This window comes from Diabrotica undecimpunctata, chromosome 5 (genome assembly GCF_040954645.1).
Source record: "Diabrotica undecimpunctata isolate CICGRU chromosome 5, icDiaUnde3, whole genome shotgun sequence".
NCBI lineage: Eukaryota > Metazoa > Arthropoda > Insecta > Coleoptera > Chrysomelidae > Diabrotica > Diabrotica undecimpunctata.
In genome coordinates this window covers 42,425,484-42,448,815 of record NC_092807.1, presented here as the reverse complement: position 1 = coordinate 42,448,815, position 23,332 = coordinate 42,425,484, and the positions used below count along the sequence as shown (strand labels likewise).

The 23,332-nt window shown below is 32.9% G+C and overlaps 1 long non-coding RNA gene across 1 annotated transcript; it reads right to left on the bottom strand.

Annotated features, from left to right (window-relative positions):
- Positions 1-2,816: 2,816 nt before the first annotated feature.
- LOC140440605 (uncharacterized) lies at positions 2,817-21,518 on the bottom strand. Its single transcript, XR_011950882.1, has 4 exons — positions 21,459-21,518; positions 17,568-17,671; positions 9,505-9,854; positions 2,817-2,941 (listed from the first exon to the last, which is right to left on the bottom strand). It is a non-coding gene; the product is annotated as an uncharacterized lncRNA (long non-coding RNA).
- Positions 21,519-23,332: the final 1,814 nt, after the last annotated feature.

The following is a 23,332-nucleotide window of genomic DNA, read 5'->3' as shown; positions in this document are numbered from 1 at the left end:
GTTTCCTACAGTCAGATTACAAATTTCACTTTATCAAAAAGGAAAAGACCATTAAATGTAGGCTTTGATCTTAGCATACTAAAGTATTGAATGTAAGATCCCCCAAAGAATCTCCTAGTCACTTTATCAATAACTCTCAGACTCAAAGAGATTTAAATCAGGCTATGCTTATGCTCAATCAAAATGACAGGGATTTGGTTATGACGTTTATTGGTAAATTGATTAATAAAAATTATAGTTCTCCTGAGGATCACGTTGAAATAAATGTAGAGATTGGTAATCATAAAAACAAAAGTTTATCACATAATGCTATAAGTACTAGTCAGGAGCAAGGAGGGATGGAGGTATCTGGGTCTGAGGACTCAGAATACTGATTCCCCTCTTGGCTTGATCTGGTACACACCTGTTCTTAACATTTTATATTTTCAATCGTCGCCCCACTAACTATTATGCAATGGAATATAAGACCTTATAACATCAATGTTGATAACTTAAAAGTCCTTATTAAAGATTATAACCCTGATATTGTCCTCATTAGTGAGTCCTGGGTATCTAAGCAACACATAATTAGATGCCGAGGGTATCACATTATCAGAAAGGATCGGGGTGATGGATATGGGGGCTTAGTTACCCATATCAAAAACAATACAGATTTTTGGGATATTCATATTAACCATAATGGTTTTAATTGAGATGTTCAATTTCAACTTACCTTTTTACCTAAGTATAATTTAAATATGTTAAATACGTATTGCTCTTTGGAAAATCTCATTTCGAAAACATGCTGGTCTCTCCTGGACAATTCTATCCATTAACCTCTACTTATCATGAGTGATTTAAATTGTAATCATAGAGCATGGGAAAGCTCAAGAGATAGTGTTAATGGTAAAAATATTTTGCAAACTGCAGAAGATCTTTAGTTAATTTTTCTTAATATTGATTCTCCCACAGGATTGGTTTGTCCTGGTGGTAGCAAATCAGTAGTTGACTTATCATTTGCTTTGATAGATGTGGCACCTAAAATTAGTGGATGGATTACCATTCCAGATACAGGATCTAGTGATTATTTTCCCATTCTATGCTATGTCGGCATCCCAACACAGGACTCTAGTCAGGTTTCTAAAAGAAGACATTTCAAAAAAGCTGCTTGATTTTCTCTCCATGAAGAACTAGAGTCTATTTTCTAATTGTTTTCAATTGAGGACTATGAAAATTTTATAAAATATATATCATCTATGGCAGACACATCAATTCCTTGGACCTCCTCTCATAACAACAAATATCACATTCTATGTTGGGATGATTTATGTGCTGATACAATAAAAAAGAGACTTTCATCTATTAATACATTTAAATTTCTCCTAGTGTTGAAAACTATATAGAGGCTAAAAAATTCATAGCGAAAACTAGAAAATTTCTAAAATTAAAGCGAAAAATAAGATTTAGATCCTTTTGTAGCAAACTAAATAGAAATACTCCCTTAAAGATATTTGGAATAAAATTAACATGGTTTCTGGTAGTAAATTGTCTCTTTCATCTCAATTGCCGCATGAGGAGGTAGCCCAAGAAATTTTAACCTCTCTCACCTATTTCTGGAGATTTTGAATTCCTTTTCAGTCCTCTGTAGTATTCTGAGAATTCCATATCATGTGATGAATATCACAATACTTCTTCTTTCTAAAACTGATTCTGCTGTGGGTCCTGATCAAGTTTCATACTCTATGTTAAAAAATTTACCGCACTCTGGATCATTACTATTAATTCAATTCTTTAATGAATGTATCCGGAAGGGACAGGTTTCTATCTCGTGGAAACAAGCGGTCATATTACCTATTGTTAAACATGGAAAGGATAAAACTGACCCTCTTAATTATAGGCAAATTACTCTTTCATCGTGCGTTGGTAAAATGCTGGAAACATTAATTAAAAACAGAATGAAATATTTCTTAGAACATAATCATATTTTAAATGCATTGTTACTTGGTTTTAGAAGGGGTAAAGGTAGTATGAAATAAATTTAATTACTAAATTCTAAAATTTTACAAGGATTTGTACATTAAATGTCTACAATCTACATTATACATTGAATAAGTTTACCGTAGGACTTTTTCTTGATATTTCAGCAGCTTATCGTAGTGTCAACATCTCTCTTTTATACTCTGAACTAATTAAATATAACATTCCTATTCAGCTAGCAAATGTCATTTATTCTATATTAAACGATCGTAGTATTTATGTAAAGAATAAAACTGGTCAAATTTATGGTCCAAGAAAAACTAATCAGGGCTTACTTCAGGGCTTCCCTCTAAGTCGAATGTTATTTAATCTGTATTCCCTATAACGGTTGTAATCTAATACAGTATGCAGATGATTTGGTTATTTTGATTAGTGGGGCTGATCTACTTAAATTAATTATTTCTTTTAACTTGTTAATGAAAAGGATGGATTTCTGGTTATTAGAACATAACTTTAATCTATCTTACAATAAGTCTTCAGCAATTATATTTCAAAAAGGGAATCGTAAAGTTAATCCTCTGAACGTAAGAATTAGAGTTCATGCAATTACATGGGTGGATACAGTAAAATATTTAGGGGTAGTTATTAAAAAAAAACTAAAGTTAAAATCATATGTGGATTTATTAGAATTAAAAGTAAGTCGTAGCTTGAATGTCATGAGAGCTCTCTCTGGAAAATATTAGGGTAGTGATCCTAAAACTCTCCAGATAGTTCATAATAATTTGATAGGGAGTCATTTAGATTATAGATGTCAAATATTATCAGATTGTCCTAAGGCACTAATTAACAGGTTAGATAAATTACAATATAAGAGTATTCGTATCATAATAGGTTTATGAGATCTATCCCTATTCATGCATTGTTAGGTGAAACTGGTCAAATTTCTCTCAAGTACATATAGGAATGCCTTAATTCTAAATTCCTCCTAAAAAATTTTAAGCTAATTAATAATCCAATAATTTCTGCCTTGAATCAATTACAGATATCAATGCAAATAAATCACAATTACTGGAATAAAAAAAGTATCCTTCTCTTAGTTTCCATCATGAATAAATTCCAGCATACCCTAAATTTATTTTCTAGTGACTCATTTCCGTGCCATAATTTTGAATTAGGATATCAATTAACTTCTATCCCTATTGGGAATGTGCAATCTAATAAAAGTGATAAGCATGCATTAATTTAATTTCAAAGAATCTCACTTGACAATACACTTTACACTATAATCTTTACAGATGGGTCAGTTGATAAAAAGGGCTCAGCAGGATTTGGTGTTTTTTGTCCTGACTTTAAATACTCATACTGTAGTAAACTACTTACATAGACTTAAGTTTGCACTGCAGAGATTATTGCAATTAATCGTGCGGTTCAATTTATCTTGAAGAAGTATATCAAGAAGAACCTAATCTTGTCTGATTCTAAGAGTGCTATCCAAAAGATAGGGAGAACATCTAACTCAATGAAAACTGAACATACCTCTACCATGACCAAAAGGGGCAATATATAAGCCAATCAACAGAACATCATTATAATTCTGGCATCAAAGTTAAATTGCATTATTCAAACTACTTATTTCATATTAAAAAGCCCATTTGGACTCAAGAATGGAATTGAAACAGATCAAAAGGGTTATTTTATAGTAAAATAGTCAATAAATGGAGCAAATCACCATGGTTCAGTCAATTTCCTTATAAAGACAGAAGGCATATCACCATGGTAATTAGGATGAGAACAGGACATTGTTCCACTCCATTTTATTTATTCCACATAGGTACTCTGGACAACCTATATTGTGAATGAGGTCAAATTGGATCTCTTAATTATATTATCCTAGAGTGTCCAATAAACTTTTCTCCAAATTTTGACTTCTACAAAGAATTGGTTAAAACAATACTACAAACTCCTATAGTTATTGGCTCTCTCCTATCCAACCTTAATACTCAAAGACTAAATTTGTTTATTACTTTTCTTAATCTAGCCAAAATCAACCTATAATATATATTCCATTCTTATATTCTACTAAAGACAAATTCCTATTTTTTTTTTTTGGACCTTGGTTCTTTGACTCTCATCCGCTGGTATCATTTCTGGTATATGTTCAGCTTGGTTGCTACTCCCAAGCGAGAAAAGTTTTATCCTGTGTTTTATTGTTTTTCCTATACTAACTGTTTGGCTCAAGAAGAAAAAGTTTCAACACAGTGTTCATTAAATATAAAATAATTTTAATTTAGATAGAATGGAAGGACTACTACAAGGAACTATTAACAGAACAAAGACCACAATTCATTGGAAAAAAAAACAGGCGAAGACGAAGCAGATTCCCACAACAAGAAATAGAAATAACAGATAGGGAAATGAGAACTGCCATAAAAGCAATAAAAAATAAGAAAGCACCGGGACTTGGAGGCATCTCACCTGAGCTTATAAAATACGGATAAAAAAAATTACACGGGATGATACAATGGATATTTCAGAAAGCCATAAATGGAGAACAGCTCCCAAAGGAATGGACGGCGGCATATATGACATCTATATTTAAGAAAGGAGATAGAAAACGATGCGAAAACTACAGAGGAATAAGCGTAATATCATCAATAGGAAGATTGTATGGAAAGATACTGCGAGAAAAGATAGAGCAAGCGATAAAAGGCAAAATCGGGGAGGATCAGGCAGGCTTCACTGCAGGAAGATCATGCATAGACCACATGTACACACTGGAACAACTGTTGGAAAAGAAAAAAGCAAAAAATAGAGATATACACTTGGCATTTGTGGACCTGAGAAAGGCGTATGACTCTGTACCAAGGTCAGAACTATGGGAGGCAATGTACAAATTAGAAATACAGACGGAACTCATAGAAGCTACAAAAGCTCTGTATAAAGAAAACAAAGTGTCCATTAAAATGGAAACAAGAATCATAGGAAACTTCACCACAACAAAAGGGCTCCTGCAGGGTTGTTTCATATCTCCAACTCTATTCAAAATATACTTAGAGAAAGCCTTGACTACATGCAAAAGAAAATGCGAAGGCATGGGAGTACCGGTACGGAACGAATACCTATATACGCTAAGTTTTGCAGACGATCAAGTAGTGATTGCACAAGAACAAGACGACCTCAGCTACATGATGAAGAAACTACAAGAAGAATATACCAAGGCTGGCCTAGATATTAACCTCGCGAGAACAGAGTACCTATCTACAAGTGAAGAAGACATAGAAGATCTACAGATTGATGACAACGTAACAATCAAAGGAAAGGATAAATTCAAATACCTGGGGCTTATAATCACGAAAAAGGCAACAACAGAGGAAGAAATTACACAAAGGTTAGGACAAACAAGAACAGCAATCCGACAACTTAACTCAGTATGGTGGGATAGACACCTAAATATGAAGACAAAAACGCAGATTTATAAAACATTAGTGCGAAGTATTATGACATATGGGGCTGAAAATTGGATCATAAACAAGAAAAACAGCAGTAAGATAATAGCAACAGAGATGGAATGCCTGCGAAGATGCTGCAGAGTAACAAGAATGGATAGGAGAAGTAATGACGAAATAAAGCAAAGAACATCAATAGAAACAGACATACTAACATAATATATAGAACAAAAAAGACTAAAGTGGTATGGACATGTAAGAAGAACTAGCAACAGCAGATGGATAAAGAGAATAACCGAATTGAGCCCCATAGGAAGGAGGAAAAGAGGACGACCCCGAAAATCCTGGAGGAACGAAGTAGACGACGCCATGAGTAAGAGAGGACTGAACGATGGAGAATGGAACAACAGAGAGAGATGGAAACGGTTGAGCGAGGGAAGGCAGTGAATACTGTAGAATTCCTAAATATATATATATATATATATATATATATATATATATATATATATATATATATCAATTTAGATGGGGATATTCGATTGTCTAGATCAAGTTGAGAATATCCCCCTGAATCAGCTGGGCAAATTATCCCCTGAGATATTATCTAATAAAGGAAGAAGAAGAAGAAGGTAACTATAGGTTCTGTGTGTAAAACCTGTGTTTATATATGTGCGAAGAACCAGCAAACGAACTTTAAATAACTTTTAATTATTTATTAAAGTAGTATTACTTTAATACATGCTAGAAGTTTCTTATGTATTAGACAAAATATATGCGTAATCGATTTGTGTATTTCCAACTTTAATAGGTAGGCCTATAGCTGTAATTGAAACAGGTGTACGTCATTAAAAGGCCTCCTGAGTATACAAATTTAAATCAAATAAGTTGTCTATTATTCTACTTTAAAGAGTAAAATTCAATGGTAAAACATACTTCAAATGTGGTATACAATATTACTTGTTATACAATTAATATCTAAAAATATTTCACAAATTGAATACAAAGCACAATTTTTGTATTGTTAATCTGGAATTTTGGTTATTACGTTTGGAAAGTATGTTCGATGTCGAAACATCAATTTGGTAAATGTGCGTTGTTTTTGGAGTGGAATTAAAGTTGTTGAATAGATTTATAGTCGGTTGAACTGTTAACAATATTAGTATGAGAGGAGACTACTTTTGTTTAAAATATTGTATTTACATGGAATTAAAGCATAATTGATTGTAATAAAATTGCATGTTACATTATTTGTTTTTGACGTTTCTATTTCTAGTCTGAAATCGTTTTTGAAAAGATATTTTTTTTTATAATATAATTATAAATTAGGAAATTAAGGTTTGTAGCACGAAGAGTTTATGTGAACACACCTTTAAACTACCAAGTGTCAGTTCGACACTTAAGGTAACATAATTAAAAAGAAGACGAGAATAACATGGTTATGTGAATGAATTGTTATTTTGAAAATATGTATGTAAGAGTTAATACTCATTTTGGTAATTAAACTATCACAATAAATAACAGTTTATATCCCAATAAAGTTTATTTTCTGTCATCTTACAACTGACTGCTCAACATAGGACCTTCTTAACATAGGATTTGGTACCTTTTGTGCAAAGAAAAAAAAATCTTTCCAACTTGTGAGACTGTTGTTTTGAGTATTTAGTGCATAAAAGTAACATTGACCAATTGAGTATTCTTTTATACTGCCTTGCTGTGCTAATTTTCCAACATTTTTGTTTAATTGTGCTGCATCAGTATCAGTCTGGAGTATCCCGTGCTTTGAATATTGCCTAATGAGCAAGTATAAACTCAGAAATGCTTTTAGTTTAACAAAAATTTCAGAACTTAGGTCAGAATCAACAAACTGATTTGACTATTGTGAATCATCTATAGCCATCCAACAAGAAGAAGCTGCTATTCCATGTATATAATGACGACCAATGAGCAATATTAAAGTTTAAGTGCTAGCATGACACAAGTTGCCCAAAATCAAGCCCAAAACCCTATTAAAGTGGAAACTTTTTAAATTGTTCTTTCAGATTTCCTGGCAATAAAAATGAAGATATCGAAGCATCCATAATGATTTTTAAAGAGTGTATTATCATTTCACATGAAAATGCAATTAAAGGTTTGCCAAATAGATTTCAGAGAGATCAAACTCAATATTTTGCTGATCTTGTAGAAAAAGCAAAAGCAATCTAAAAAAAGCTTAAAAATAAAGTTATTACATTGGTTGGGCATAAATCCTTTGTAAATGATGACAGCAAGTCTACCACATTAAGACTAACATGTCAGTTTTGTAATCATTTTGAACATATTTAAGATAATTGTCGTAAATTCTCCGCAACTGAACAAAGATCCAGCACAAACTCCAGCTCTTCTTAAGATTCAAATGGATTTAGAGTTACCTGCTATGGACGCGGAGCACCTGGTTATATGAGGTCATAATGTCCTTCTAGATTTGCTTTACATAAATATTTCTGCAGTACCCTTATGTTTAGACCTTTGATTGAAGTTATTATTATTGAAAGGCATGGGTTAATACCATTTCTGGTGCTATAAATATAATTGCAGGTAATATTTTATCCAGTTAACACGTGGAAATCCAATTGTCCAACCTCCTTATCGTCTTACACCTGCTCATAAGGGAATTATGTGATCTTTACTAGATGACCTTCTAGAAGATGGAAACATTGAAGAATGTAAGTTCCTTTATGCATTCATGGTACTGTTAGTTCCAAAACTTAGTGGAAATATAAGACTTTGTGTTGACTATAGGCATTTGAACAATATAACTGTACCTATTTAATACCCATTAACTAGAATTGATGATTTAATTAATTCTACTGCCAGGGCTATTTTTATTACTACATTAGATTTAATATTGGATGTCACCAGATATCAGTGAAGAAGGAAGACAAAGATAAAACATCTTTTATTACTCCTTTGGGTATAAAAAGGTATAATGCTATAGGACAGCACCAGGCTCATTTCAACGGTTCATTGAACGTTTCAAATCAGGCTTGCCCCATATCTCTATGCTTGCTTATTTGGATGATCTCATACTGATGTCTCCTAGTGTTGAATGCCATCTCAAGGTTTTGGATGAAGTTTTTAAACGTCTAAAATTTAAACTTCACGGTAACGATACCAAATGTGATTTCAGCAACAATAAGGTAAAATATCTTGGACATATTGTTAATCAGGACTCTTTCACTTGGTGAAAAATTTTTTCTAATAATTTAATTTGTATAATAATATATATAATATAATTAATATCCTTTTATTAAAAAGGATGTATGATATTTTTATAAAAAAAAATTAAAAAATAGGAAATACATTCTACATGTCAAAAAAATTCAAACAACAAACACATCGAGATCTATTTTATCTAAAACTAAACCTAAGAATGAACAAGAAAGAACAAAGAACTGTATTTATAAAAAACCTTATAAATTCGATTATTTTTATTTAGGCGAAACATCAAGACCTTTAAATATGAACATCAATCTTAAAAATACAGAATTTGATAGATCTCAAATATGAAAACATGCATGGAAAACTAAGCATAGGGTTAAATGGAACAATTCAAGTATAGTCCTCAAATAAACAGATGATAAAAAGGGAAAAATAAAAGAAGCGTCTGTAATTATGCTTCTTCTTCTTCAAGTGCCATCTCCGCGGCGGAGGTCGGCAATCATCATAGCTATTCGGACATGAAATTCTACGCCTCCCCATGCTTCTCTTTCCTTGGATCTTTCCCTGCATAATCAGTTCGAGCAAGGTGTATTTCTCTCCAAGTGTAATATGTCCCAGATATTGCAAATTTTCTTGTTTTAATTATATTTAAAATTTCTATTTCTTTATCCTTCCTCTCTTGTTTGTGACGTGTTCTGTCCACGATATTTTCAGAATTCTTCTATACACCCACCCTAATTATGCTAAATGAGACCAATAGTGTCAAGGTAATAAAAAGAAAATACCACTATTAATAAGTCAGTAATATATCGAGGATACATCATTATGTTTTTAAATAATATACATATAAAATAAGAGTTTGGTGTTTATTAAGAGTAAACTAAATGTAAGATCAAATACTTACCATGTCAGGATAGTATTACAAGGTTTTTTTCCTGTTTCTTTTCCTCGTGATTTAATGTGGAATTATTAACAGAAGAATTTGACTGTCATCATGGCATGTGGTTGTCTTTTTAAAAACAAATCACATGCTATGAGTTTTTCTGACGAATATTTCCAAATTAGTTCATTTCATGTAATCGAATGAACTGTTTACAATAAAGTCGTCCCAGGAACGCAATATTGACAATGGAGGTGGCATTACAATAGACCGTGAATTTCTCTTATGGCACCTGCATAATACTTCGTACTCTACTAAATTTTATATTGTAGGTAAATCCCAAATAATGAAACGAATTTCCGGTTGCCAAAAACCTGTAAATACAATATTGTTGTTAACACATATTTTTTGTTACAGTGGAAGCAATCAAGATTATGTGGACAAAGATAAGAAACGCATTTATTGCAGTTAAAATAGAAGAAAGACAAAAAGCGGTCAAGCAACAAAAAAAGTTGCATAGTGGGGATTCGAAAAATAATTGTCTTTTTTGATACCGCTTTTGGAAATAAGGAAAACTTGTAACAATTTAGAAACAAAAACCAATGATAAAGATGTAGTAGTAGAACCAGATTTTGAATAACATTCAACAGAGTTATTAGATAACATTGTAAAATTAACTCAGATGAAAGGGCCGAACAGATCTCGGCTTGTTACATTCCGCTACAAGTCGAAAACGTCAGAACCCTGCATATGAAATTTTTCAAATCATAAAGCAAAATGCAGCAATACGTATAAAACGATATGACAATAACGTAACTAACTAATTTGGATGAGGTAGAAGCTTCCGTAAGAACAAGCCAAAATACATATCGCTCTTTGCCAACTTGTATCGGAGGCCGAAATTCGAACAATACCTGGAAACTCTAGAAAATACACAACTACCTCTTCATTACGTTATGTATCTTCTTTTATATCCTTTCCTTTCATAAGTCCCATGTCTCATCCTGGCCAAGGTACCGCAATGTCAATATCTGCTACACATTTCTCTTCATATCTGTCAACGTCCATCTGTTTGTCATTCACCAATTAATATAATAAATTATAATTTATCTAATATATATACTTTAATAAATTAAATAATACTCGATAGATAAATATACTCGAGTGACGTAGTATATTTATTTGCTTACCTTAAACAAATACAGTCTGTCCCAAACCCTTCTTTCAGTGCGTCATTAATTTTGACGTCATATAGGGTTTTAACATCGAGTTAGAATCTATGGAGAAGCTATGACCATATTAACGTGTGTATTAAAAACAGCGTAGGGAGGCGTGGCTAACGATGATACGAATATGGCGGTGGAATCATGGCCGGACTCAATAATATTAAAACTACTATAAAAATATGACTAGTTATTCAGAAGATTTAATCATAATCTAAAAAAGTGCAATACAGTTTTAATAAACTATGATTTATTTATCCCGCGGTAAACACTAAAAACACGATATATTATACATAAAGATAAATTATTCTTCTTCTTCTTCTAATGGCGCTACAACCCTTTGTGCGTCTTGGCCTGCTTAAAAATATTCTTCCATTCTGCCTTGTCGGATACTTTCCTTCGCCACTGCCTGATGTTCCTGGTTTTAAGATCCCTCTCTACGTCGTCTATCCATCTTTTACGGGGCCTTCCTCTTGTTCTGTTTCCTTGGGGCTTTTATCTCTGGACTACTTTTACAGCTCGATTATCTGGCATTCTTTCTAGGTGACCAAGCCAGTTTGGTCTTTGTGACTTTACAAATCTGACAATATCTACGCTCTGCATTAGTTCATCCAGCTCGTGATTCATTTTAATTCTCCACGAACCATCGCTGCATTGGGTTGGTCCAAATATATTCCTTAGTATTTTGCGCTCAAATATTCTCAGTTGATTTTCATCAGTGGTTGAAAGAGTCCTCGTTTCACATCCATATGTGACCACTGGTCTAGTTACTGTTTTGTAGATTCTCAGCTTAGACTCACGATTCAGTAACTTACTTTTCATTAAGTCTTTGTATGCATAAAAGCACTTATTACCGCTAAGAATCCGTGCTTGTATTTCTTGACTGATGCTGTTGTTGTCATTTATTATTGAGCCTAGGTAGGGAAAAGTGAAGACATATTTGTAGGTATGGTTGTCTATCTTCAGATTCTCATGTTCATTCGATTTTGTGCACTCCATATATTTTGTTTTGCTTTCATTTATATATAGACCAAACGTAGCAGCTTCCCGTTTCAGTTCTATAACTTTTTCGCCTTATATACTTTTGTTGCGGCTTATTATGGCAACATCATCCGCATATGCGCATATTTGCATGGATCTTGTATTAATACAGCCGTTATATCCAGTTTTCTAACAATAGCTTCTAAAGTTAGATTAAAAAGTGTTGTAAGTGTTGTTGATAAGGCATCCCCTTGTCTAACACCATTTTCAATATCAAAGGCCTGCATCATATCTCCATCTATTCTCACCATAGCTTTGGAACCCTCCAGAGTCATTCGTATAAGTTTAACCAACTTATTGGGTATCCCTAACATAAAGATAAATTAATACAGTCAAATACTATTAATTTATTCTCTGAAGTACGGGCCATTACTTTGTTTACATATTTGTATACTAACCTGTAGAACGTTATTCTTGAAGATTTTCTATTAACATTGCTTCTGCTACTGGAACTACGATGAGAACAAGAAACTATTATTATGCACTATCACAATATATTATTACAGTTTCTACAAAAGTATAATAAAAATTAAAAATATTCGAAAAACAACAAACGTAAACAAACATATATGATCTGTCAAAAGTGTCAAAACAATCTTAGCAATATGGCCGAAGTGAGGTTGTTTTTAGTCACGTGATGCCCTCTCCATAGATTCTAACTCGATGGGTTTTAAGAATGTCAAGAATTATTGCATGACATTTTAGTTAAGTCTGACAGTTGCAGGATCGTAATCGGTTAAATGTGAAAAGGTTATTTATTTTTGAAAAATGGAATAAAAACTTTAACAGCTAAGATAACTTAGCTAAGATTTATTTATCGATTCATTATTATTTATTGCAAACATTACGGAATTGGAATGTTTGTTTATTTAAAATAACGCTTCCTCCTAAAATCTTTTAAGAGTTGAATGCGTGATAAAAAAAATTTACTGGCAACTGCAAGGCATCGAGTCAAACATTCCTGTGATAAAATAGCATCGATTGAAATCAGTCATATTCGGATTAGTAATTTTCCGATAAGTTTCTGTGGCAGTCAATAGTTTAATTTGGTGAAGATTTATCATTAAATAGTGGAAATAGTTTAAATAGTGAAGCAGTTGATTTTTGAATTAATCTATCAGTTCCGGTATTCAGATGAAATAGTGTTAATGGAGTTTAGGTAAAAAACAAGATACCGAATGTAATTTTCCCTTTATATATATATATATATATATATATACAAGGATTTCCACAGTTTTCACTGTATTCCTTCACTCAACCGTTTTCTCCAATTTTTCCGTTTTCTTCCTTTCTCCCTTTTTTTTAAGAATAACAAAAATGAATATTATATCTCAAACAATCCACAATCCAAGTCAGAAACTGATTCAATAAAATCAATAATTACAGGGAATACGTGGCCTGCATCAATTATATCTCACATTTCAAGAAAATGTCGTGGTTCTAAAAAGAACCATTTTAATACATATAAATATCCATAACGGTAATAGTTTAAGATATTTCCTCAATATCATTCCTGAATTCACAATCTGATTCAGTATCTGATTCGTTAAAATCAATAATTATATGAGATATGTGGCTGGCATCATTTTTTTGGCTGTCTCCCAGTATTCATTTATGATATCTTATGCTTGTCTTACATGTTCCTTCCATTTTTCTGGTGTAACCTTAAATTTAACCACAATTATTATCCAATTATTATCTTATTATCTACGAATTTTAGTACGCTTGAATTATCTGTTCTAATGCTTCTTTCCAAATACTTAATACAGTACTTTCATTTACAGTACCCGCAGAACTTATTTTTGCATACTATCTTTTAGAATCTGACCAAACATTCTCAATTGGGTTAAAATGGCAATAATATGGAGGCAATCTCAATACTCTATGACCATGTTGAAGTCCCAGTACATATAATCTGTAGAATAAAACAAATATAATCTCATATATTAAATATCTTTTTTTTATTTACAAACTCGCATCAGCCTGTAAGGCTATTATCGAAAAAAGAAAAAGTATAAGCAATAACTATTCTTAAAGTGCGGTGAAAAAGTGATTATCCAATATCTAAAAGCAATAAACTATTTATACAAAATTTAATTGTTACGCTATTCAATTATTAAATATCTCTTAATAAATACGTGAAAAAACTTTATCTGGTAAATGTTTTTTTACCATCTCCAATAATTCTAGTTTCATCATGGTTGGTAAAACACGTATATATCTCCCTTTTAACCATTTTACTAAAGAGTGTTTAGTCCAACTTGAATTTGGTATTTTTTCCACTATACTGGAGTGGTAAGGTGCATTGTCCATAATTATTAACGACTTCGGTTCTTCTAAATTTGGCAAAAGTTAATATTCAAACCATTTTTTAAAATTTTCTGCATTCATCAAATCATGATAATCTCCAGTTTTTTTTCCTTTTTTGAAAATTGGACTGTAATTATGAATGAATCCATTTTTACAATCCGCATGGAGTGCAATATATCGTAGATCTTCTCCGGCCCTGTTTCTAACAGCATTAATGCTGCCATCTTGCCAACTCTTGTGTAATCCTCCCTTGCTATATATCCAGGTCTCATCCAAGAAAACTGTTTGTAACGGGTGTAAATCATGTTGATTTTTTTTTGTATTCTTTTAAAAACTGTAACCTTTTATATGCCACATATGCTTGTTTCATTAGATATTTTCGATTTGATATATTGCAGTTTAACCATCTGAATTTCATATCTTTTAAAACCCTACTCAGTAATTCCATCTATATCCCTCTGTTTTTCTTGAAGGGTATGAAGGGTAACATGTGCCTAAAATGAACAAGAAAACATGTAAAGACGCTAGTGTTATTTCAGTAGGTGAGTTCTAATAACATGTTCATATTTATTGGTTAATGAAAGTCCTAGATTATCACATACTGAAGTACTCATTGCCACAGAACAGCTAGCATCTGTTTGAATGCCTTCATTTGCCAATCGTCTTACTGTTGGTAACGAAACTCGTAACGCCTCGGCTAAAATGTATAGGTATTTAAACTACTATTAATATTTTTTCGAATAATTTAAAACTTACTTCACGAACGGCAGAAACTGGGAATAAAGTTGTCCCAGCCTCTCTTTCTAATTGAAAATAATTTTATAATTTTAATATTAGTCTCTGTTCCTTCTCGGTATATCTCGGCATATTTAAAATATTTTTACGACAATAAATAAAAAATTAAATTTTTACTGTAAAATGTCTGAAAATACTAATCTGTAATGACAATTATCATTTTATCAGTTGACATCGTGAAAGTACTGTCACGATCGAGAACATCTGCGTCAAATTATATTTATGCGCATCATTGATTGGATATCTATTTAGCGTATTCTAAACTCCAACCAATTATACATCTGTAAATAGAATTCGATTTAATATGCAAATACCCGTAAACTATACATAGTTCTATGTATAATAGTCACAGACTCACGTTTTTTTTCTGTCACTTCTAGCTTAATGCGTTAGAGAGAATTCGATCAACTATGATGTACTGAAAGAAGGGTTTGGGACGAACTATAGCTAGCCTGTTTTTGGTACCAATTGATTGTCGAAATCTCGTATTAATGTTTTTTATTCTGTCGTTTTTTCAAAATATTCATAAGGGTACGAAATTCGCCATCACGCTCATTCTTAAAGTTGACTTCATGTAGCTATATTTTTCTAAATTTTGCAGTTTTGTGCACATGTAATAGCTGTAGCTAATTGATCCAATTCTTCTTTAACCCTCCGGCAGCCACGTCTATTAAAGTTACATGAGTGGACACACTGCGGTACTTTATGTCGCACATAGAAAAAATGGTATCAAACGTTAGAAATTATCAAAACTTTGTTAGAAAAATTCGTAAACCACGCAAAAAAAAGTGTTAATTTTAGCAATTTATTGTATGACTTTACCATAAGTAACGACTCAGGCGCAAAATATAAAAACTAATAGTCAGTCTTACAAAAATTTAACAACAAAGAAAACGTTTACAAAAAAAATATTCTCACACAAGGTCCCAAAAAAAAAATCTAAATACAAAATACTTAAATTAGTCTTCCTCCATTAAAGGATACACATATTACACTATTATATATTCGTTACTATGATTTTTGCAAACAAATTGGCATGAGTCACAGGAAACAGTTGTTGTATTGTTTTTATACGAACTGCATATATGGCGCCGTGCACTTCTGCTTTGGTTTATCGTGCTGGTGGGTTCTTTAGTAGTTTGAAAAGGCAGCAGAAATTCTCTTACATCTTTTATAATTGTTAGTATCTTCGCTCGGTCTTTTAAATGATCCCTCATTAGGAAGAAACCTAATTCAAGTAAGCATTTTCTTCTTCTTAGTGGCGACATATTTGGCTTAGTGCAATTATAAATATCTTTGGAATTTATTCCAGGTAAATCTAGTATGCCAAAAAATATTGCTAATGGCCATCCTCTGGTAATCCTTTGTGTTGTGTAGGAATCACATTTTTGGTCAACTGTATCGACGCCACTTTTTGTTTGATTGTATTCTAAAATCATTACTGGTTTTCCAGTATCTTCGTCCATTTCATCTGTATCGATCATCTTTCTTCTTGTAGTTCCTTCTATCGGAGGTTGGCTATCATCACAGCTATCCGTACCTTATTGGCGGCTGCTCTAAAAAGATCTACTGAGCTGCAACTATACCACTCTCTTAGGTTTCTCAGCCAGGAAATTCTTCGTCTTCCTATGGATCTTTTACCCTTGACTTTACCTTGCATTATGAGCCTTAATATCTCATATTTCGAATCTCTGGTAATGTGGTCTAAATATTCCAGTTTTCTTGTTTTAATGTCCTTTATGACCTCGCAATCCTTTTGTAGCCTTCTTAACACTTCTGCGTTTATAACTCGTTGGGTCCATGGTATTCTCCATGGTATTCTCTCTCTCTACCATCGATCATGGTAGAGAGCAATAATACAGCTTTATTTCTTTTAGGAACATATGAAACTAGGGACATAAATATTATCTTGGAACCCAAATATTGAAGAACCAATAGCTCGTAGTTTATTCGAAAGAAATTGGGGAGGAAGTTCTTTTTTGTTTTTCTTCAAGGTGCCAATAACTTTTAGGCTATTTTGCATAAGTTAATCATCTAAAGGATAACTATTATAATAATTATCCACAGTTGTATTTGTTTTGGAGTTTTTTATGGGAAAAACTAAACGCTGTACTATATCGAATGGTTTATTTGAACATTTGTAGGGTTCGTCTCTTTGTATTCCACAATATATCTCGTAATTCTAAGTATAGTAAGACTTGCTAAGGCAAAGGCATAGTGTTTTATGCCATATTTGGCTAGTTTTTGTGGCATGTATTGTAAAAAGCCACATCACATCGTCCTCTAAAAGGATGAAGCATTTCGTCTATAGTGACGTATTTCCCCAAACAGTAACTACTCATACAATTATTTAGAAAATCTGTGTATATACTTCTAATTGCAGCTAATTTATCATTTTGTTCACGATCTTTTCGTGTCCTCACATCATTGAAACGAAGAGCACGAAGGAGAAAGAGGAATCTTTTGTAATCAAATGCAACTCTGGCCCGTATCATCAATCTTTCATCCTTTCGTCCTTAAACGTTTACATCCTTTCCTTAAGAAATGAATCTAATAGATTCAATACGTTTTTTGCATTACCTTTTGGTCCTGAAACTTCCTTCATAATATTTTTTGCTCTGGTTTTATTGTCATAAGCTATTGGGGTACTTTTCCAAATTGTTTCTTCATCCTTGCCCATATAAAATTGGTAAATTTTAAAAAAAATTTGTTTTATACCTGAATCACTAAAATCAGCAATAGCTTCGTCAAAATCAGACAGATTTTCCGCAATCTCTTGCAACTCGATCTCTGTCAAATACTTAACTGGCCTTTTTGTACCCCTAAAATGACAAAAAGTACATCAATTAATTTAAGTAATATTCATTTGACTCTCGACCTGTAAACATGGATACGAATTAGGTGAAAGTTTAAAGTGGTGATTAAAAACGGGCTTCGGCCTCGTTCTTATTGTCACTATCGCGTATCAAGTGGATATACTATTTATAAACTATTTAAAAATTAAAATATACAGTTTTAACAATTAAATGAGTGCTCCACCAGATTTATCGGTGAGTGCCCTATCGGTCCTTATACTGCTACTGTCAATGGTCAACCTATAAATATTCAATATCAACATCAGCAAATTTAACTAGAATGCCCAAATGTCCTTTTTTCACAAAATTTACAACCAAATTCAGCACACATTTTAAATAATCCACCAACAATAATATAATATGTTCCTATCCAAGTACTATCGCAATTCTCACCAAACTGTCAATACAATCCTAAAATAAAAACCTCAAAATAAAGCTTCTGATTCTGCTGAGATGAGACATACATTACAAAGTAAAGGATCTTCAGTGAAAATCAGCGACATTGAGTCATCGGACATCCACGAATGGCAAACTATACAACATAGTAACAAAAAACGTAAAATTAATCCTCCAGCACCAACAGAAAATGAAGACACGGTAGTAACCAGCAATAAACTTCAGATTATACAAAATGAAAACGAAAACGAAAACAATAACAGTACAGAAAATACCAACGAAACTCCAGCAACCTCTAAACTTCCACCAAATTTTATATATGGTGTTACCGAATACAATAAAATAAATTCCGATAGGTTAATAACCTATCGGAAGTAACAAAACCAGAGACATACTATATTGTACAGCATTAAAAAACAACACAATAAAAATGAATTCTCGGGACTTTGAAACATACCGAAAACTGGTAAGAGATTTAAACAGCAAAAAAATTGTGCATCATACGTACCAAATGAAAGAGGGTAGAGCATACAGACTTGTAATTCGTAATCTACATCATACAGTGCCCATTAATAATAAAGAGTAAAATAGAAAAACATTGAGTACGCAATATTGTAAATATAAAACACAGAGTAAGCAAGGACCCTCTAATGATGTTCTACGTTGATATAGAACCTAATCAAAATAATAAAAAAATATATGAAATTCAATTTATAAACAACGTGAAAATAGTTATTGAGCCACCATATAAAACGAATAATATTGTCCAGTGTACCAGATGCCAATTTTCTGGACACTCTAAGACATCTGTAATAGACGTTATGACTGTGTCAAATGTGGAGGCAATCATATTTCAGCCGATTGTAAAAAACCTAGGGACACACCTGCCATATGCGCTCTTTGCAATAGAGCACACAACGCAAATTACAAAGGATGCATGGTATATAAAGAGTTAATAAGCAGTAGAAAAAGAGCAAGAGGAGTATCATCGTACACTCCAGCGAAAAATCAACTGCAATATAACAGAAATACAGTACAGAATAATCCGAACTTAAGCAATCAAAATCACGCGACTTACACACAAGCAACATGTGAAACAAATGTAAATAATGTCCATAATAATACGAACTCATACAACCAAAATCATGAAACTTACGCTCAAATAATAAGTGGAACATATGTAAGTAATATAAACAGTAACATTGGAGAGATGATAACGATTTTCCTTAACGAATTGAAAGCTATGTTTTCACAACTAATAAATCAAAATAGCGTGATCTTAAACATGCTTTTCACAGTCGTAAATAAATTCAGTAATGGAACTTAAGTCACTACGAATTGCACAATGGAATGCCAACGACCTAGGTAACCATAACACAGAAGTTACTAACTTTCTTGAACGTAACAAAATTAATGTTCTACTCATATCGAAAACCCATTTTACTGACAGAACGATGTTCAAGATCCCTCATCCCTCACTATTTACAACACCAACCATCCTGATGAAACAGCACACAGTGGCGCTGCTATTATTGTACGTTACACCATACCACGCTATATGGAAACAATGTATCAGACGGAAAAAATGCAAGCTGCCATAATCTGTATCAGTTCTCAACCATGGTCTTTTGACACTGCGGCCATGTACAGCCCTCCAAGGTATAATATCACCACAGTAGAATATGACGACTTCTTCAAACATCTATCAAACAAATTCTTAATTGGAGATGACTGGAATGCCAAGCATACAGACTGGGGGTTGAAACTATATACGACAAAGGGAAAAAATCTCAGACAAGTCACAGCTAACACAAACAGCTCTTACTTATCTACAGGGCAACTCATCTACTGGCCATCAGATACAAACAAAATCTCCGATCTACTCGACTTCGTTATCCTTCATAGCATGGCCTTAAATTATTTTGACATACAAGCATCCTCGGATCTGTCCACCGACCATACTTCCATAATTATCACACTATCTATGCAAACTATAAAACGTCCGAATATCCCTAAGTTGACAACATCAAAGACCAATTGGAATGTATTCGAGTCTTACATAAATGAAAATTTAAATTTAAATATAAGACTAAATCAATTAGACGATATTGATAATGCTTTGCTTTTTCTCATCCAAACTATGGGTACATGCAGCCGCTGAAATAGCTACACCCCCTTAGAATGACAAAGAACCAAGTGACACCAACATACCCGTATATATAAAACGTCTTGTACAAAAAACAAGAGCTAGGCGTATATGGCAAAGAAGTCGCAATCCTATAGATAAAAATTCATACAATAGATTAACACGGCAACTTAAAACTGCTCTACAAGACGCGAGGAATAATACATTTGAACTGTCCATCAACAGCCTGTTAAAAGAGTATTAACAGGAGTTCACAGCATCTCGAAAGCAACAAAATCATTCAAGAGGCCTATACAGCACATAACACTTTTAAGGAAAGCCGATGGAAGCTGTGGAAAAATTGAACAAGATCTATGCTGCATATCTCTCACACGTTTTTGGTGCACCTGAACTTAATAACAATAATGATAACGAAGAACAAGTTAAAAACTTCTTAGACACTCCATGCCCAATGATGCTACCAATCAAATTTTTTACTCCTTATAATGTGAAAGAACAAATTTTTAGATGAAATAACTACAAAGCACCAGGCTTCGACATGATCACCATACTAATATTAGAAAAATTACCGAGAAAATCAATTGTCCTACTAACAATAATATATAATAGTATCATAAAATTAGCCTTCTACCCGATTAATTGGAAGTTCGCACAAATAATTATGATTAGTAAACCAAATAAATTACCAAATATTACTACTACATATAGACCAAACAGCTTAATTCCAATAAGGTCAAAAATCTTAGAAAGAATTCTGCTCCAAAGAATCTCAGAAGACACCGAAATTAATTCAGTGATACCAACACACCAGTTTGATTTCTGCGAAGCCCATTCACCTCTAAAACAATGTTATAGGATTGTTAAAAACATTAATGTATGCCTCGAAAAGAAAAAAAATTGCACTGCTGCCTTCCTGGATATAGAACAAGCTTTCGACCATGCTTGGCATGACGGTCTCCTGTATAAACTTAAGTCATCCTTTCCCACTCTTCACTATCTACTCTACTACTACTAGATCTACTAAATTATAATCCTACATTAATTTAATTCGTTAGGGTTAATATTAGGAGCGTTACCAGTGGATAATTTCTCCTCTCATGTATTTTGCAATACTCACATTTACTAATAGCTTCTAATAGCAGATGGTAAATTTGCAAATTAAAAAAAAAATAATTTAAGTGCTAAAAAACTGTATGAACAAATTTTACTTACATGGCAAGCTATGCTGCGGTACGGAATACCGCTATTGAACAACTCCCACTTCAATGGTCAATATCAAACTGATACAATACTTTAGGAAATGCGACATCAGCAGGTAATAATGTAAATATAGTCACGTGCATATATTTAAATAGACAGTGGCGTATACGAAACAGTATTGGTAAAAATTATTAAAATAATAAAAGCTCCGCTGCGAGGACACCGGAGGGTTAAACTCATCTGAACTTGTCACGTTACAACACGTTTCCTTGTGTTACTGTCAGTAAACTAACTATGGAAAACAACTGCGATCATTTTCTCTAACAATATATTATCGCGTTTGATAAATATGCACACTCTGTCTGTGCACTGCACTGCGTTGCATCGGATCGTATTGCGTCGCGTTGCATCGCCTCAGACAAATATTTAACAATATACCATCGCGCCACAATGCGCCATATAAATATGCACACTCTGTATACATCGTCGCGTCGCATCGGGTCGCATTGCAACACGTCAGACAAATTTTGTTTCTGCCTTTTATTAATTATTATCTATGGGCATCTGTCATTTATTTTTATTTTTTTTTTTTATTAAAAAGAAACATTGTCGCATCCACCAACAGGTTATTAGCGGCGTTACTAAGTAAACTCTGTCATTTATTGTATACGTCCAATCACTTCCAGTCGAAGTAAAAAAATTTACAACGTTCACAAAATGAAAAGTCGCTTTATAATGAATTGTGTCAGTCACAATCACAAAAAAATTAAAAGCAGATAAACTTGAATACTGCACCGATGAAGAAGACTTAGCGTATGAAACGGGCTGGATAAGAACCGAAAACAGAAAAACTAACAAAAAAAACGTAAAATTGATACCTCATTATCTCCTCGCTCCTCGCAAAAATCAAGTGCAGAAACACAAACTGAAAAACCAATCAAAAAACCAAAACCACCACCTCCGGTAGTAGTAGAAGGTTTTCAAACTGCTGTTGACCTGAACAAGCTCCTGACTGAGGCTGGTATTACCTTCATTATGAAAATCATAAACAGTGAAGTTATAAAAATTAATACAGCCAATAGCGATCATTACAGAGCGTTAATAGACAAATTAAATACGAGTAACCTTTCATACCACAATTATGAAAATAAGCAAGAGAGGCCAATTAGAGTTGTTATTAAGAAATTACATCACACATGGCCACCAGAGGAAATAGTAAAAGACCTACAAAAACGAAAATAAAAAGCCATTAAAGCTGACAAGAAATTCAAATGGAAAACCAAAAAACAACTAGATATGTTCATCCTAACATTTAGACAGGATGAAGATATAAATAGAATTTACGGCATAACAGACATAGTACGAGAGTTGAAATCGAGCCATTAAGAAGTTCCAGATTAGTCCCACAATGTAAATGATGCCAGGATTACGGACACACGTGGAAATACTGTAAAAAGGAGCCAAGATATGTAAAATATATTGGTAATCACTTTACTAAAGATTGCCAAAAACCACTGAAAGATAAACCAAAATGTGTTCATTATGGAGAAAACCATCCTGCAAGCTACCGCAGATGTTATGTAGCTAAAAAATTACAAACAACAAGAAACGAGAGGACAATGTTATAATAGCACCCCATAGAGTTATTGAAAGCAAAAAACTAAAAACGGCAGAGGTCAGTGAAAATAGAAGTTATAGCGATGTAACAAAGAATGCAAGGAGACATGCATCATCGCAACAAGAAAAAGAAACTGATATTACATTAAAAATGATATTGAAAAAGCTCACCAAGATTGATGACAAAATAACTCAAATCGATATCAGAGTTACCAGACTACAGCATAGCGCTAAAAGAGCTATTCCGAAAATCAGAAATGGCTAAGGAC